Source organism: Perissodus microlepis, chromosome 20 (assembly GCF_051167445.1).
Source record: "Perissodus microlepis isolate ML-2025 ecotype Zambia chromosome 20, ASM5116744v1, whole genome shotgun sequence".
In the NCBI taxonomy this organism is placed as follows: domain Eukaryota; kingdom Metazoa; phylum Chordata; class Actinopteri; order Cichliformes; family Cichlidae; genus Perissodus; species Perissodus microlepis.
This window is the reverse complement of record NC_140480.1, coordinates 22,210,681-22,224,714: the sequence shown is the minus strand read 5'-3', so window position 1 is coordinate 22,224,714 and position 14,034 is coordinate 22,210,681. Positions and strand designations below refer to the sequence as shown.

At 40.1% G+C, this 14,034-nt stretch overlaps 1 protein-coding gene across 2 annotated transcripts in view; it reads right to left on the bottom strand.

The window, feature by feature from the left end:
• Positions 1-13,528, bottom strand: part of LOC146364493 (poly(rC)-binding protein 4-like) — a 34,789-nt gene extending 21,261 nt beyond the window's left edge. The window contains exon 1 of one of the 2 annotated variants that reach the window (XM_084916585.1): positions 13,063-13,528. The gene's annotated coding sequence lies outside the window, so the exon portion shown is untranslated. The remainder of the gene's footprint in view (positions 1-13,062) is intronic. The other variant, XM_084916584.1, reaches the window with a different exon arrangement.
• Positions 13,529-14,034: the final 506 nt, after the last annotated feature.

Here is a 14,034-nt window from a genome sequence, read left to right as displayed (position 1 = left end):
ATTCATTTCTGGGAAATTGGATGCTTGTGCTGTATCTAACTCTATTGTTTACTAAACGATAATTCTGGGAGATCAAAAAAATTCAGATAAATGAGAACAAATCAAAGCGGAAATCAAACACATTTGTGACACGGAAGAGCTTTCAGGCAGGAAGAATGTAATTGTGAGCATCTCGGTGAGAAAGTTGTTCATTAGTTCAAGTCGATGTAATATCAATGGCAAAATTCATAACAAAGTCCTAATGAACACCACTGTGCATGCAGGGTATTGACCAGGAGCACCAGCAGTGTCAGCGATGCTGCATCTCATCATAGCTTTGGGATTGGAAGAGACTGTGGGTGGCCATCGATGACTAACTGTGTCTTCATTACCTGACAAGCAGTTTCTCTCACAGCGAGCTGAGTGACTTTTAAAATTGGATGTAACAAAGAAAAAAAAAAGAGTGTAGCAGGAGATTCATGCAAAGTTAATCAAATTCATAAAATGGAAAATGTTTGGAGCTTCTTTGGGGATCTGATTTTATCTGCTCCATCACACTCGGATGGAGGAAAAAAAAAAGTGTTATAGCGAAGCGGAGCAGAATTTATACACAGACAGCAAATTAGATGCATCTGTAGTCATCCCAGGATGACATTGTGGCAGCAGCTTTGTGCATGCCAGTTATGTGACAAACCGAATGATGATTAATGCCTGAGTCACCTGGATGCTTACAGTCTTAGCATGACGTGCATAATTAGTTCACTGAGTCATTTTTGCTTCCTTTTGTTATTTATTTTTTTTATATTTCCTTACATTTGTCAGCATGGAGAGCAGAAGTGCATGTACAAGGGTGAAAGATGTGGATTGCTGCATCTAAATAAAACTGTTTCTTATTAGTTTTAGAACTTTCCAGTTTCCAATTTTTTAACAAAGTTAGCAACAATATTTTTTTAGTCTAAACTAACTAGCTAAGGTTGGCATCACTTACCAATCAATAAATTAATAATTGGTGTATAAATGTTGAAAATTTGTGAAAAATGTTGATCACAATATCACAGCAAGAAGAAATTGGATCATTTTATTTTATTTTATTTTATCCTTGTTGATTAGTATAATAACGCTTTGGCTAAAAGCTAATGTCAACTAGTGAGCATCCTCAAGAGCAAAATGGCAGGCTTTAATGTTTCCAAGTTAATCATCTTAGATTGATGTGTTAGCAGGCTATATACTAATTAGCACTAACCCCAAGCTACAGCTGAGGCTGATGTCATTATTGTTACTGCAGTATTCTTAAAGGTTCAATAAATGAGATTATGAATATTGATACAGCAGCACATGGCTCTTTGCTATGTAGATATGAATTAGTAAAGTAATGATCTCTTAGCAAATAGTGAAGTCACATTTATAAAGAGGCTACTTCAGCGAGAGGCTGCTCACTGCACATGACATTGGCTTAGTTCCACCTCTAGGGCAAGCCCCATCCCCACCCTAACTCTAACCACACAGACCCATTTGGCTCTGCAGTGAGCGCCATTTGAAACCAGGAGCCCTGCTGTTAAACCGTCCCTGTGTTTTGTTTTGTTTTAAGAGAAAAGTGGTAATAAAGGCGGAAAGGTGGAGCACAGTTCAAAGCATTCAGCCAACTCAGACCCCATAAAAACTGATAACAGAGAAAAATTTAATTAATGTATTTATATAATACCCAACTTAAGTGCACTTGTTTTATCTCAGCTCAGAGAGTCTTGAGAGTCTTCACTAGGGTTTTACTGCTCTGCTTTACTCTCTGTTTTACAATGTGTCTGCCTCCGCTGTGAAGGAGTAGAGTTAGCTTAATTAACGTATCACCATCTTCCCCTAATCTCTACAGAAAAAATACATAAAAACAATGCTTCCCAAGCATCCTGCAAAACAGCGAGTATTGCTGAGCAGAAACTCCCAAAAACAAGCTTGGTGATGGTGGCAAATGGAAGCAATAACCAACAGACGGTAATAGCAACAATCGACCACTTGGATAATAAAGTAGACTTAAACCACAACCAGCTGCATCAAATGATTCTTTGTGGGGCTTCATAGCACATAACAAATAAAGCTCAAATTTATAATAAAGAGGTTTTTTTTTAAAAACACTATTCCTACATGATATTTCCAAAGTGTAAATATTATTTTCTCTATTCTGTGATCTACTATAGAGCTACATTTTTTTAAAAACACTATTCCTACATGATATTTCCAAAGTGTAAATATTATTTTCTCTATTCTGTGATCTACTATAGAGCTACATTTATGCTTACCAATTTCACCCATATCAATATATCTGTGCGCCTATCTTCCTTACAAATTATATAACTACTTCTTTGGTCCAGTGGACTAAAAAAATTCGATACCTTTGACCCTACAGTAGAAAACCTTTTCAGCGGCAGAGTGAGCATTTATTCTGTGGTTCAGAAATTGTTATAATTTTCTTTAAGAATGTCAATAAGAATAACAAAATTATCTCCTTTGACTCTTTATTTGAAAAATATAAAATTTGCTATGAAAAATTCAAATGTCCCTTTAAAGCAGTCCTGTAGACAGTTGCTAAAGATCAAACCAAAAACCTTAAAGTTCCTTTTTTAAACCTGTAAGACGAAATCCAACACATTAATCATGCAATACTAAGACAAAAGATGCCTGAAAACAATGCCGCTTGGGATCTCATTATTAGCTACATTTACATGCCAACTTCACTAGTTTCTCTGAGTATTAACTGCCAAAAAAAGTTCTGAATCTGTAATTCAAGTCATCCAAGATGACACCAATCACAAGCAACAATAGGCCATAAGTTAAGGTAATCTAATTTCATTAAAATAAATATTTAGACCTCAGTCTTTGAGCTACACAACAACAGTGATCCTAACACTTGTATGGCAACAACTGCTGTGTCACGCAGATCAAATGATTTGGGATGTAATGCACTTTTAGCCCAGTGCTTAACTCGAATGAGATGGAAGGCTGCCTGTCCCCATTCAGTGGATCAATGAAGTCATGACCTGCTCTGAAATGAAGAAGGTGAGATACTCTGTTTATGTTTCACTTAAGAATATATATATTACAGAGTGTTTTCTTTTCTTCACTGATTATTGCTTAGGTGTAAACAACTTGTACTTTATATAGACACCTTAATTTCCATGCACTGTAAATCTGTTGTTTTCTATTTTGCTTTTGTTATCTTTCTTTATTGCAAGGAGGCAAACAATTGTTAAGTGTTTAAATAACTAAGTTTAACTGAGTGAGCATTGCCTCTAAAACAGCCCAGGGGTTACTTTTACAGTAACAGGAGGCTACATGGACCCATTAGCTCAACTAAGTTTTGAAAAACAAATGAAGAAAAAAGCAATGTATAAATTTATAAATAATGATGTTTGAGAGTTTTATATAATTGAATAATAATTTAGCAGTATGCACTTTCATATGACTGATAGCTAACCATCTAAGGTCTACGCCATCATAACCCTAACCCTGCACTTTGGCGTGTCAGTATCAACCATTGCTAGCAAAATGGTGCTTTGCAATATCAAAGAAAAACAAACACCTGAATCCTAAAATATCTACTGTGGTGATCTAAAGTATAACACTAAATGTGATTCAGAACATTTGAGCTTTTTTAGGTATTATTTTACATAGTTTAAAGGTACCAGTATGACATCATATAAAATCTAAAACCCTTCTGTGACATTTACAGTATAGAAAATATAAGCATGATTATTTTGTTGGCTTCAACCTATTTTCTTAAATGTATCAAACCGTCAATAAAATCCACATAACTGAACTGTTGGGATTAAACTGGAATATAGTTTAAACTCTGCACTTTCAATACAAGTTGAAACGGAGACTCTCTGAGACTGCTGCATCTTTGGAGTCAAGCATGTTCATTAACTCCAAAGGGTTAAAAAAGTTGAAATTAAACTTTTGCTACTGTATCTTAAGTAGTTCTGAAGCTGTGACAACATTTGTCCACAAACAGGCAGACAAACGCCTGTCCAGCAGCTTTATGGTGGTTCTTCAGTGTCTTGGGGACTACATTTTTGAACCATGACACACATGCACTCAGAGGGTGAAAACAACAACAGCTACGTTTTTGCAGCTAGTAATTAACGTCTCCCCTTTGACTCATCAAGGCCACTTGTCTGCCAAACACATTCCAACCAGCCTACAGTGCTAATGCATACCAGCCTACTGCTGCAGTCCTTCTGACAATGCCTGACTTATGTGTGTGCGTTTATAAATCTACATTCTGTCTATACATTTGGTGAGCTATAAGCCATTTAATAAATGGCTGTTATTTTAGAGTAGATCCTATTCCGCAGTGACTTGTTGTAGGCAGGTTTATTGCTTTTACTTTACGTGCAAGGACATCACTGTTTGTTTGATTTATTAATGCACTGGATGCCTGCAAAGACATGTTCAAATACTTGCACACAACCTTCTTAAGATGTCGCAGAGGTTGACTGTCTCTGTGAGCTTTATATTCCCACCGTGGCCATGGCACGTCTAACATGCCAGCCCATCAAAATGTGGCAGGAAGTGGAGCGGAGTGCCTTTGTGCTGGATTCAGTTGCATCAAATCAATCAGCCTTCATCTGCTTTTTTTTGAAAGAGATGCTCATTGGATTGACTTACAAAGCTATCAGTTAGGAGCTCATCTACATACAATTTCCATAAATATCAAACAGAGCCAAAGGGGCTGGAGATAAACAAAAACTGGAGCATTTTACTTGCCATCAGCTACAGATTTAAGGCTAAGTAATCATGACTTTAAAGTTGATTGATGCATCCTGAACACATGTGTTATCACAGAGCACATTTATGCAACCCGTAGGCTAACTTCATTATCTTTAGGCACTGAGGGGCATGGCTAAAATGTTAGCACTTATTGCATTAGGAGTTAATGGTTAGAGGGATCATTATGTGCATCTCTGTGGGTTGATAACAAGGCATGTGCTCTGTGTCTGTGTGAGGGCGGTGAGTCTCTGAACTCTTCATTTCCAGAATCCCAAGCAGCACTGTTGCAGGATGAACAGAGCCCCTCTGTTCTAAATTAGACCTGGTAACAGAGAACACGGAATTAGCAAAGTGCAGACTGCAGCACTAGGCTGCCAAACTGCAGTCAGACTAGGAAAGAAAGGTGAAGAGTCCACCTACTGTTCTGTTCCTATGTCACTTATATTGTGACCTGGGTCTTGCTCTGCTTGACTGCATAAAGCATGAAAGAGCTTCAGTTATGAGTCACTGCTTTTATCCAGCTTTATATACACCGGATTAGGCATGACTTTGTAACACAAAGACTGAAAACAAATGACCATAAGAGTCCTTGGTTACTGTTGACTAAGTAAAAGTAGCCAGGTTCAAATAATATTTAAGGAGATGTTTTTTTTTTTGTTTTGTTTTTTTTTGGGGGGGGTTGTGATTTGGGGGCTGCTATGCTAAACTGAACTATGACCAAGTATGTAATAGCAAAGGTCACCACTTTATTAGTTCATCTGGATGTTTACAAAAAGCAGTTTGGGTAATAGCTGATTCAATTCAATTCAATTGTATCTATACAGCACCAATTCACAGCAACAGTCACCTCAGGGCACTTTACACTGTAAGATAAAGACTTTCCAATATTAAAGGTAAGAACCCCAAACCCTTATCAGCAAGCACTTGGCAACAGTGGGAAGGGAAAACTCCTATTTGCCAGGAAGAAACCTCCAGCAGAACTGGGCTCAGGAAGGGGCAGCCATCTGCTGTATCGGTTGAGGGGAGAGGGGAAAGAAAAGATGTTGGGGGCATAAGAAGAGATAATTTTAGCCTTGCTAGCAGCTTGGCTTTGGGAAGGCAATGCCTACACCAAAATATCTCAACAAATAATTCTAGTGGTCATGTATTCTCCTAATTTTGGTTATTCTGACTTGTTTTTACGACATCACTAGGCTGACTTTTATGGATTTTACTGAAATCATTTTTGCACAGATACAGACTTTCCTTCTCGCTTGTGTCTCTGTCACTTTTTGCTTACTAGTATCGCTATACTGCTGAACTGTTGGATGGAGCTTTTGCATTAACATTCGTGATTCTATGGACATTTGTGTGAAAAATACGTAAACTAATCACATTCTCATTAGCCTTAGCTGTCCTTTTGGATTAATGCAAATGATCATGTCAGCATGCTAAATTCACATGAGAAGAACAGAGCTGACGAGCCCCAAAACGGAGGCCAATGTGGAAGCGTCTTAAACCTCCTTTGGTTTCAAAAAATTAGTTAAGTTTGAATGGAAGCCAATGGAAAATGACCCTTTATATTTAACCTCGGTATTCCTGATGAAATTATGGCTGTCGGTTGCTAATTTTGCTAAGTTACTCATGTTATTAGCTAGGTTCAAATTAGTGAATACAACAAAATGTTCAAATAACTGTTTCCATTAGTGTAAAAAAAAACAAAACACCAATGGCAAAGCAGATTATGTTTTAGAGTGAAGATTAAGTTGATTGAAGTTTTTTGCTCAAAGGAACAATTTTAGCCTTGTTGTCTTTATGAAAGTTGGTGTCTTCAAAATAGTTGTAAATCTTTCCCACAGTCATTAAATGAGAACATATAGCACAGACAACATGACAACAAATAAAAAATCGACAGAAAATCACAACACCACGCTTGTTATTAAAAAGATGTAACAATGTAAGATTATCCTTAAAGTTAAATCGAGCAAGAATCCAGAGTTGGTGTTTTTTTGTCAACCGTCCATAACCTCAAAGATATCATGGATAAAAGCAGTCGGCATACATCCCCTGACAGCAACCACAGTTTTTTTCTTTTCCTTGCCAGATTTTCAGGTGCTTCCACTACAGAGAGTCTGTCAAGATGAAAAGAATGTTTTACAGCGGGCTTGTTTGGAGGACTGGGCACCTGTTCTGAGACAACCATATCCCTCACACAATCCTGGCAAATAGGCGATTCTGGGCTGGCTTAGAGGAAATGAAGAAGGACGTGCCTGGTCTCCATGGTGAACAACAGAAACAGGGTATGCCCCCGCCCCTCCATATGTGTATTGTGTGTCTGCTCCATCAACACGCATAGGCGAAGAGGACAGGGTGTCCCTCGGGTGGGCACATATGGAGCGGTAAGTGGGAGGGTGTCAATGTGTGTACACACGCACAGTGAGACCAAGAGGTGAAAGACCATTTACACATATGTATACCCCCCCCCCAACATTCATATGCCTATGTGCCCCAAAACAAAACTCAAAACAAGACACACACACAGCTGCTGGGATGAAAGGAGTCAACAATTCACATAAGACACACACATACAGACAGTGTCCAGTGGAAGCACAACAGCGGACAGGCTTTGATCTACTCAGAACTTCCACAGGAAGACTTTATACACCCATCTGTCACGACAAACTCAAACTGCTGCGATGTTTGAGTACACGGAGTGACACAATGAAAGCGTCATCTCCTCAGACAATGATGAAAAAATACAACAGACAAAAGCAATAAATCTCCAGGCTCCTCTTTGCTACTGGTTAGTCGGTCTCCAAACTTACATGAAATGCACACGTCTGCTCGACTTACGTCTAAACAAATGTTCCACCATTTTAAGCGTCTGTCTGTAAATCTGATTACTTACAGCAGAGGAGAGGGTGTGTGAAAGCACTACCATAGCTAATGACTGCATACTGAATAGAAATGATGCAAAGGCCTCTTGATCAAATAAACTCTATTCCTTGTAATTGAAATTTTCAAAGTGGAAGTCCTTGCTTGGATTAGCTTTAACCACATCACAGCAAATGGTCATTCCAAGATGCAGCACTCGTACCACTTTTTGAGCAGCGCCACAGTGATGTCAACACATCTATGTGACTGTGGAATTTTTAAGTGAAATTTTTGCCTTTGTACAAATAAAGCGTACTATCTCACGAATGCTTTCAAATTCTCTTTAAGCTGCAGCTAATAGTAAAAACATCATTAAAGTTTAAACCTCTTCTTTAGCGCTACAGTGTTGTGTGGTGACTCAAGAAAAACTTTCTTCTAGTCTTCAGTGAAGAGCTGCTAAATCCTGATCAGACCAAAGAAACATTTTGCATCACCCACGTTAGATTATGAAGAAAAAAAAAAGAAAAACTACAATAAATTGACAATAAAACACTCGAAACAGTTTCTAACAAGAGTCTAATTGAGAATATCTTCTCTACAGTAAATCCCTTTCAGTATAGTTCAGCAACATATATTGCAAGAATAATGAGCACTCGATTGAAGAATTAAACGGTTACACCAATACAGCTGCACTTCCATAACCTCTCCGGGGTCGAGAGGCAAAAAAAGAGAGAGGAGAAGAGGGCTTTAGTTGTGAAACAGGAGAGGCTTGAAATTAAAGAGTAGTGTTTCATCTCTCGGCATGTCTGTCTCAGCTCTGTCACATATAATGGGAGGGGTCAGCCCTCGGCACAGAGGGGACTGTCCTCTGCTATCAGCCCAACGCTTCATCTAGCGTTAAAGCATAACCGTGTAAGCCTGCAGTTCAAGTCGCCTGTCAACCGCAGGGCTCCAGAGAGGGTTATCAGGCCCCCGAGCTGTCGGCTGCTCCTGCAGCAGAGAGAACGGCCAGCGGTCACATTCACTACGGCCACCGCGCCTAAATGTGGGCTGACGCTGATAAGATTACCCCACGGCAGTGTGTTTTTAAAACATTCAATAAAACTACAAGATTTCTGATTTTATAAACAAAGCCGCTGAAAAGCTGTCTTCACAATGAACGCGCCTAATTGAAAATCCTGTGATAACACGCCTTCTGAAACTTTGTGAGTTTGTCAGCTGGGTGGTGGTGGGGGGTAATACATTTGTAGCCATTTATACACACAATAATCTTATTCACACAAGCTGTAGAGCCACTGTTTATTTACATCACTGATATTGGAAACGGCTGCATTTTAAAAGTGGCAGGAATCGTTACTGTCAAGGCTTCTTCTTGTCATTGCAACTTACAGTCATGTCAGTTTGTCTATACAGCTTAGACACAGACAGCTTTCTGTGGCAGAATCTGCATACTTACAAGGGAACCCGGCAGCTAATGAACAGCGGTGTAATTGACATACTAGCACGGGAGTCTATAAAATGCCATCAGTTTCTCTCACTGTCAGGGTGGAGCAGTATTTATTTAGTTCTGGCTCAATGGGGATTAATAAGCATATACCCTTGAAGGAATGTGGCCACTCTAAGATTGATCAGTTCTAGATGCAGTTGTTTTTACAAAGAAACACATCCCCTCATTAGGTAAACCCCAATCCCTCCCTTCTTCTCATTATTGCCAGTGGGGGGAAAAAAACAGAACAACAACACAAACATGCAGATAATGACCTTATAAGGAGATGTTTGTGGGCTGTCAATTGTTATATATATATGTATATGTATATATATGCCATGTGGCTGTTGGACCCAGGCAAAGCGTGTCACTGTCTGAGCCTGTATTTACACTGGCTTTAGTTAGCATAGGGACAGTGGGGCCCAGGCATACAGATTGTACAACTGTCATTTAACTGTCAAATCCCCCCAACAAAAAATAAACAAATAAATAAAAATCTGGTTTCAAACAAAAATCTTCAGCATATTTCATATGCTGTTCCCGAGTGTTTATCCCTCTGGATACAACATTGAAATTTTCTAATCATTTGCCTTGCCTCTCCTTACAATGGCATGTCTCTTATTATCAGAGAGCTCCTACTAGGACCATATATCATTTTGAATGGCTTTTTGGCATGGTGGAGAATACACTTTGGCAGGGTATTAACTCCAGCTTTTATCCCATCCTTCTTACTGGATGAAGGTCACTCCCTCTATCTGCAAAATGACTTTTCTCTCTTCTCTTTCATCCCTGCTTTCCTCCCATCCTCCACACCAGGGCATGAGTCAGAGAATCTGACACCTCACAAGAGAGGAGAGTAGAGGGAGGAGAAAGTGAGCGAGATGGGAGACAAACTGAGGAAGAAAACAAGCAGAGATGGAGACAGTTGGAGGGAAGAGAGACAAGTTGATCAATATCTCGGAGAAACAAGGAACCTGAGACGATCTGGAGTGGCCCCCGCTTCCTTGAGGTACAAGACGCTGCATTAAACATGGCAAATCCATCAGTGCACAGATGGTGCAGGAGTCCTCATCATAATTCTCAGCTGTGCAATGTCCTTTATAGTTTCGCACAGTTCGTCTGCAGGATTATACTGCTTGCAGCATCACTACGCTTAAGTTGGCTGACTCAATGGTGTATTATTTGACATAAAACATTACCGCGCGCGTTGAGCTGAAACTACGGATTACATAAGCTTCAAAACAAACTGAGCACAAACCCAAAAATAGTGCAGTCCCTGTTAAATATTTCACGCGCTAGGCAGCTGAAGGGGGGATAAAAAGCTTCTCTCCTTCTCTGTCGCATACAAACACACACACACATAGATGCAGATGGCCAATTGAAAGAAAAACCTCCATTTAGTGTTCTGTAGAGCAGAGCGGATTACTTTCGTGAAGACAGTCTTTTAGCTTATTCGCACGACATACAGGACTTACTGGATTTGAGTGTTTAGAATACACCTATCATTACTTCTTAAGGCGCTCTGTAAAGACAGCATAAAAGGTCCTCTTTGACGGTAACTTCTGGACTAAATAAATCATGCTCATGAGACTCTTTGTGAGACACAACAGGAGAGTCATGAGGCTTGCTTGGTCAATCTTTGGAGCTCAGCACAGAGCTATCTTTTCATAGCAGGGACAGCCCGAAGCTCTGTCAGCCACTGGGTCTGTTTAAAGAACAGCAGTGAGGGTCACATTGTGTTAGAGAAGAAAGGGTCTCTTCATAGCAATACAAGAAGATCCAAAAAAGGCTCTCTGTGCTGTTTATATGCAGGGAGGGCGCCAGATCACAAATAAACAAGTACTCATGTAATGTTGTTCCATAGCTTTCTTGTGTCTCATGGTAAAGCATGAGAATAATAATGATCACAATGGGAGTACAGCCTCAAGTGTCTGTAGTTATTAGATAGTGACAAGCACAGGTTAATCACTCAAAAGAAGGTTAATTGCTACAGGGGATTTATCTCAAGTATTAGAGAGGAAATTGATATGTATTGAAAAAATGCTCCTGTCATACAACATCTAAATTAAAGCCTGAAAGGAGACGATGATACTTCTAAGCTTCAAACACTGCAAGTTATTACAATTAAATTACTGCTGAAAAGCAGAAAAAATAAGACAAAGATAAGTCTGTGGTGCGATAAAATCAATAGAATAATATTGAAATCTGCATGCAATTTAAGCTGTTTGCTGTCGCATGCGCTGCTTTCACTACAGGAATGCTCTTCCCCTATTCTCCTTATGAGTAAAAAGTGATTGAATATCCCCTCATATCACTCTGCAGAACTCTTTATTAGAGTAAAGCTGCTGTGCTGAGCTACATTTACTTGATGACTGCAAAGCAAAACTAAGCATTGTGCCTTTTTTTACTCCCTCCTGCTGACGGATTATTGGCAGTTCCCAGACGTTGGAGCAGCACGTGTCAGGTCTGGCTTCTGTTATTTATGAGGCCTCGCAGCCCCAGCCCTCACTCTGCAGCAGAGATGCAGGTGGGGTTTCATTATTGAAGATGTTCTTCCACTTCTTATTAGATCTCTGACTCTCAGAGTGCATTAAGGAATTGCAGCTGGACAGAGAATCAGCAATACATGGGCCCGCCTCTTTGCCCCTCAGAGTGTTTTTAAAAGATACGTGTGCCTCTTATATCAGACAAATTGTATGTCCTACTCCCTTCCGAGAAATAAATAGTGTTTGCACTCAAGCAGATGCCCCGTTCACTACACACAGATGAAAAATCAGTTTCTTATTGATCTCGCCTTTGTCCTTTCAGAACACATATCTAAATCGTGTTCTGCTCCTTCAGTAGAACCGCCATACAACGCACTGCATCCGAGCCAAACATCTATACTCTAAGTAATGTGCAATCCTCTAATTGTGCCCCCATTTCTCCCCGGATGTGAACAGGCAAGATTCATGAGCATCTCCAGGCAGCAAGGATGATGATTTCCTAAATCGATGAGAAGGTGCACTCTCAGATGTTTTTTAATTGATTCTATTGTACTAAGGAGCCTAAAAAAATATGCTCAGATTATTGCAAAATGTAAATAAAACTGCAAGTGAAAACTGAAATATCAGAGCCAATATATTTGGAAGCAACAGCTAAATGAGAATAATCCTGTAAGGAGTACTGTTTAGGAACAGTGTGTGTACAATTGAGAGGAAAGTCAAAGAGTGTCAGTTGTGTTATTGTTTAGAAACTTACAGTTGAGCAAATGTGGACGGATTCATACATTTAGGGTAAATTATAAACATTTCCAGACAAAATGCGTTTGCACAATATATACCCCTACCCCGAAAAATATTTTTCGGGGTAGGGGTCAGCTTGTTATGATAGTTCTTCCATGCGGTGCAATACAAGTGCACTTAGGCATCTTGGTGAATAATGGTGCTGTCACATACACTCGCTGCCTCAGCACCAAGCGGGCGCCCACAGTACGGGACTTGTTGAGAATGATCTTTGTGTTTCAGGACGGGCCTGGCCAACGGGGTCCACTTTCATTATCATAAAACCGTGCACACACACAAGAGCCCAATTGTCTCCCCGCTCTTACTGCTGTCCCCTGCTCATCTGGGGACTTTCTGCCATATGCTGGATTTAACAACCCAGTCATTTTACGGCTTCATTAATTCAGCTCCACACACAAATGATTTCATCCTACACTGTTCTCACATGAGTGCGCACGAGTAAAAACATTAGGGACTGTAGTAATTTAGAACGACGGCAGGAATTAGGCAGTTAAAGGGCCTGATTGTGGTTGTTGAGACGAATGTGTAAGCTAAATTGTAAATATATGGCTTGATGTAGGCCTGATTTGAGAAATAAGACACTATATTTGAAGCCGACAGCGAGCAAGAATGTCACGTATTGGATAAGAGGTGTTTTAAGTTGGAGAATAGGGAACTAGCTGTCCAAAAATGTGCCTTTCCAAATAAGCCGACACTTACCTGATTTCATGCAAAGGTCGCAGTCAGCAGCTCCCTCTAAACTATCCCCATGGATCTGTGTTGGCCGGGCTTTGTATCCACATAGAGTCCAATGACACGGAGGTGTAGTGCGGACTGTCCTCCCGGAGTGTCAGCAGACTGGAGTGCAGAGCGCCTGTGCGCTGAGGAGAGACACACACACACACAGAGAGAGAGATGCAGGCAGCGACCACCCCGCTCACCCTGATAGCCAGTAACCGAGGCAGCCCGTGGGACAGAGCCGAGTGCTCTTTGGGTAAAAATCCTCCGGTTCAGCTGCTTCCAAGTGTCTGATATCTCTTCATCCCTGCCTCGGTCGGTGTGCTGCTTTTGTGATCCTTCCAGTCCTCACAGGACCTCTGCTGAGAGCGTGCCGCGCCTCTTCGCCCTGTGCGTCGCACCGCAGATTGACACACTCAAGATCACGAGTGCTTGCTCTGTCTCACTGTACACCAACTTGTCTCAGTCATAAAACGGAATCAGATGGAGAAATGCACAATGATCGGGAGAAGTTTCATACCTGAAGGGTATGCCAACTTACCCTACTTTAAAAAAATAAAAATAAATCACAAAACATTACATTACAACTGATTTTAATTAACCACCTTAAACATTATCCCGCTGAGTCCAAGACAGATTACCCACCTTTGAGTACAGTTTCAGGCTTTAGGCTTTACATATCAATGATAACGGTAATCTTAATAATGCAAATATTTAGTCCATTTATAAAATGTGAAGATCAAAATTCACTGGCTCCAGCAAAGTTGGTGGCGCAGGGCTTAAATTTAAGCTTTCTTTTGAAGTTTTAAACCAGTAACTTTCTCTCACATGGCGCCATCTAGTGTCTATGTCTTGATATTGCTGTTGTTTTAAGCGTTTCTGCAAAGGGGAGGGGCACAGTAATAAACTGTGTATCATTTTAAATAATTCGCAGTATATACTCTTTCTGAAGTC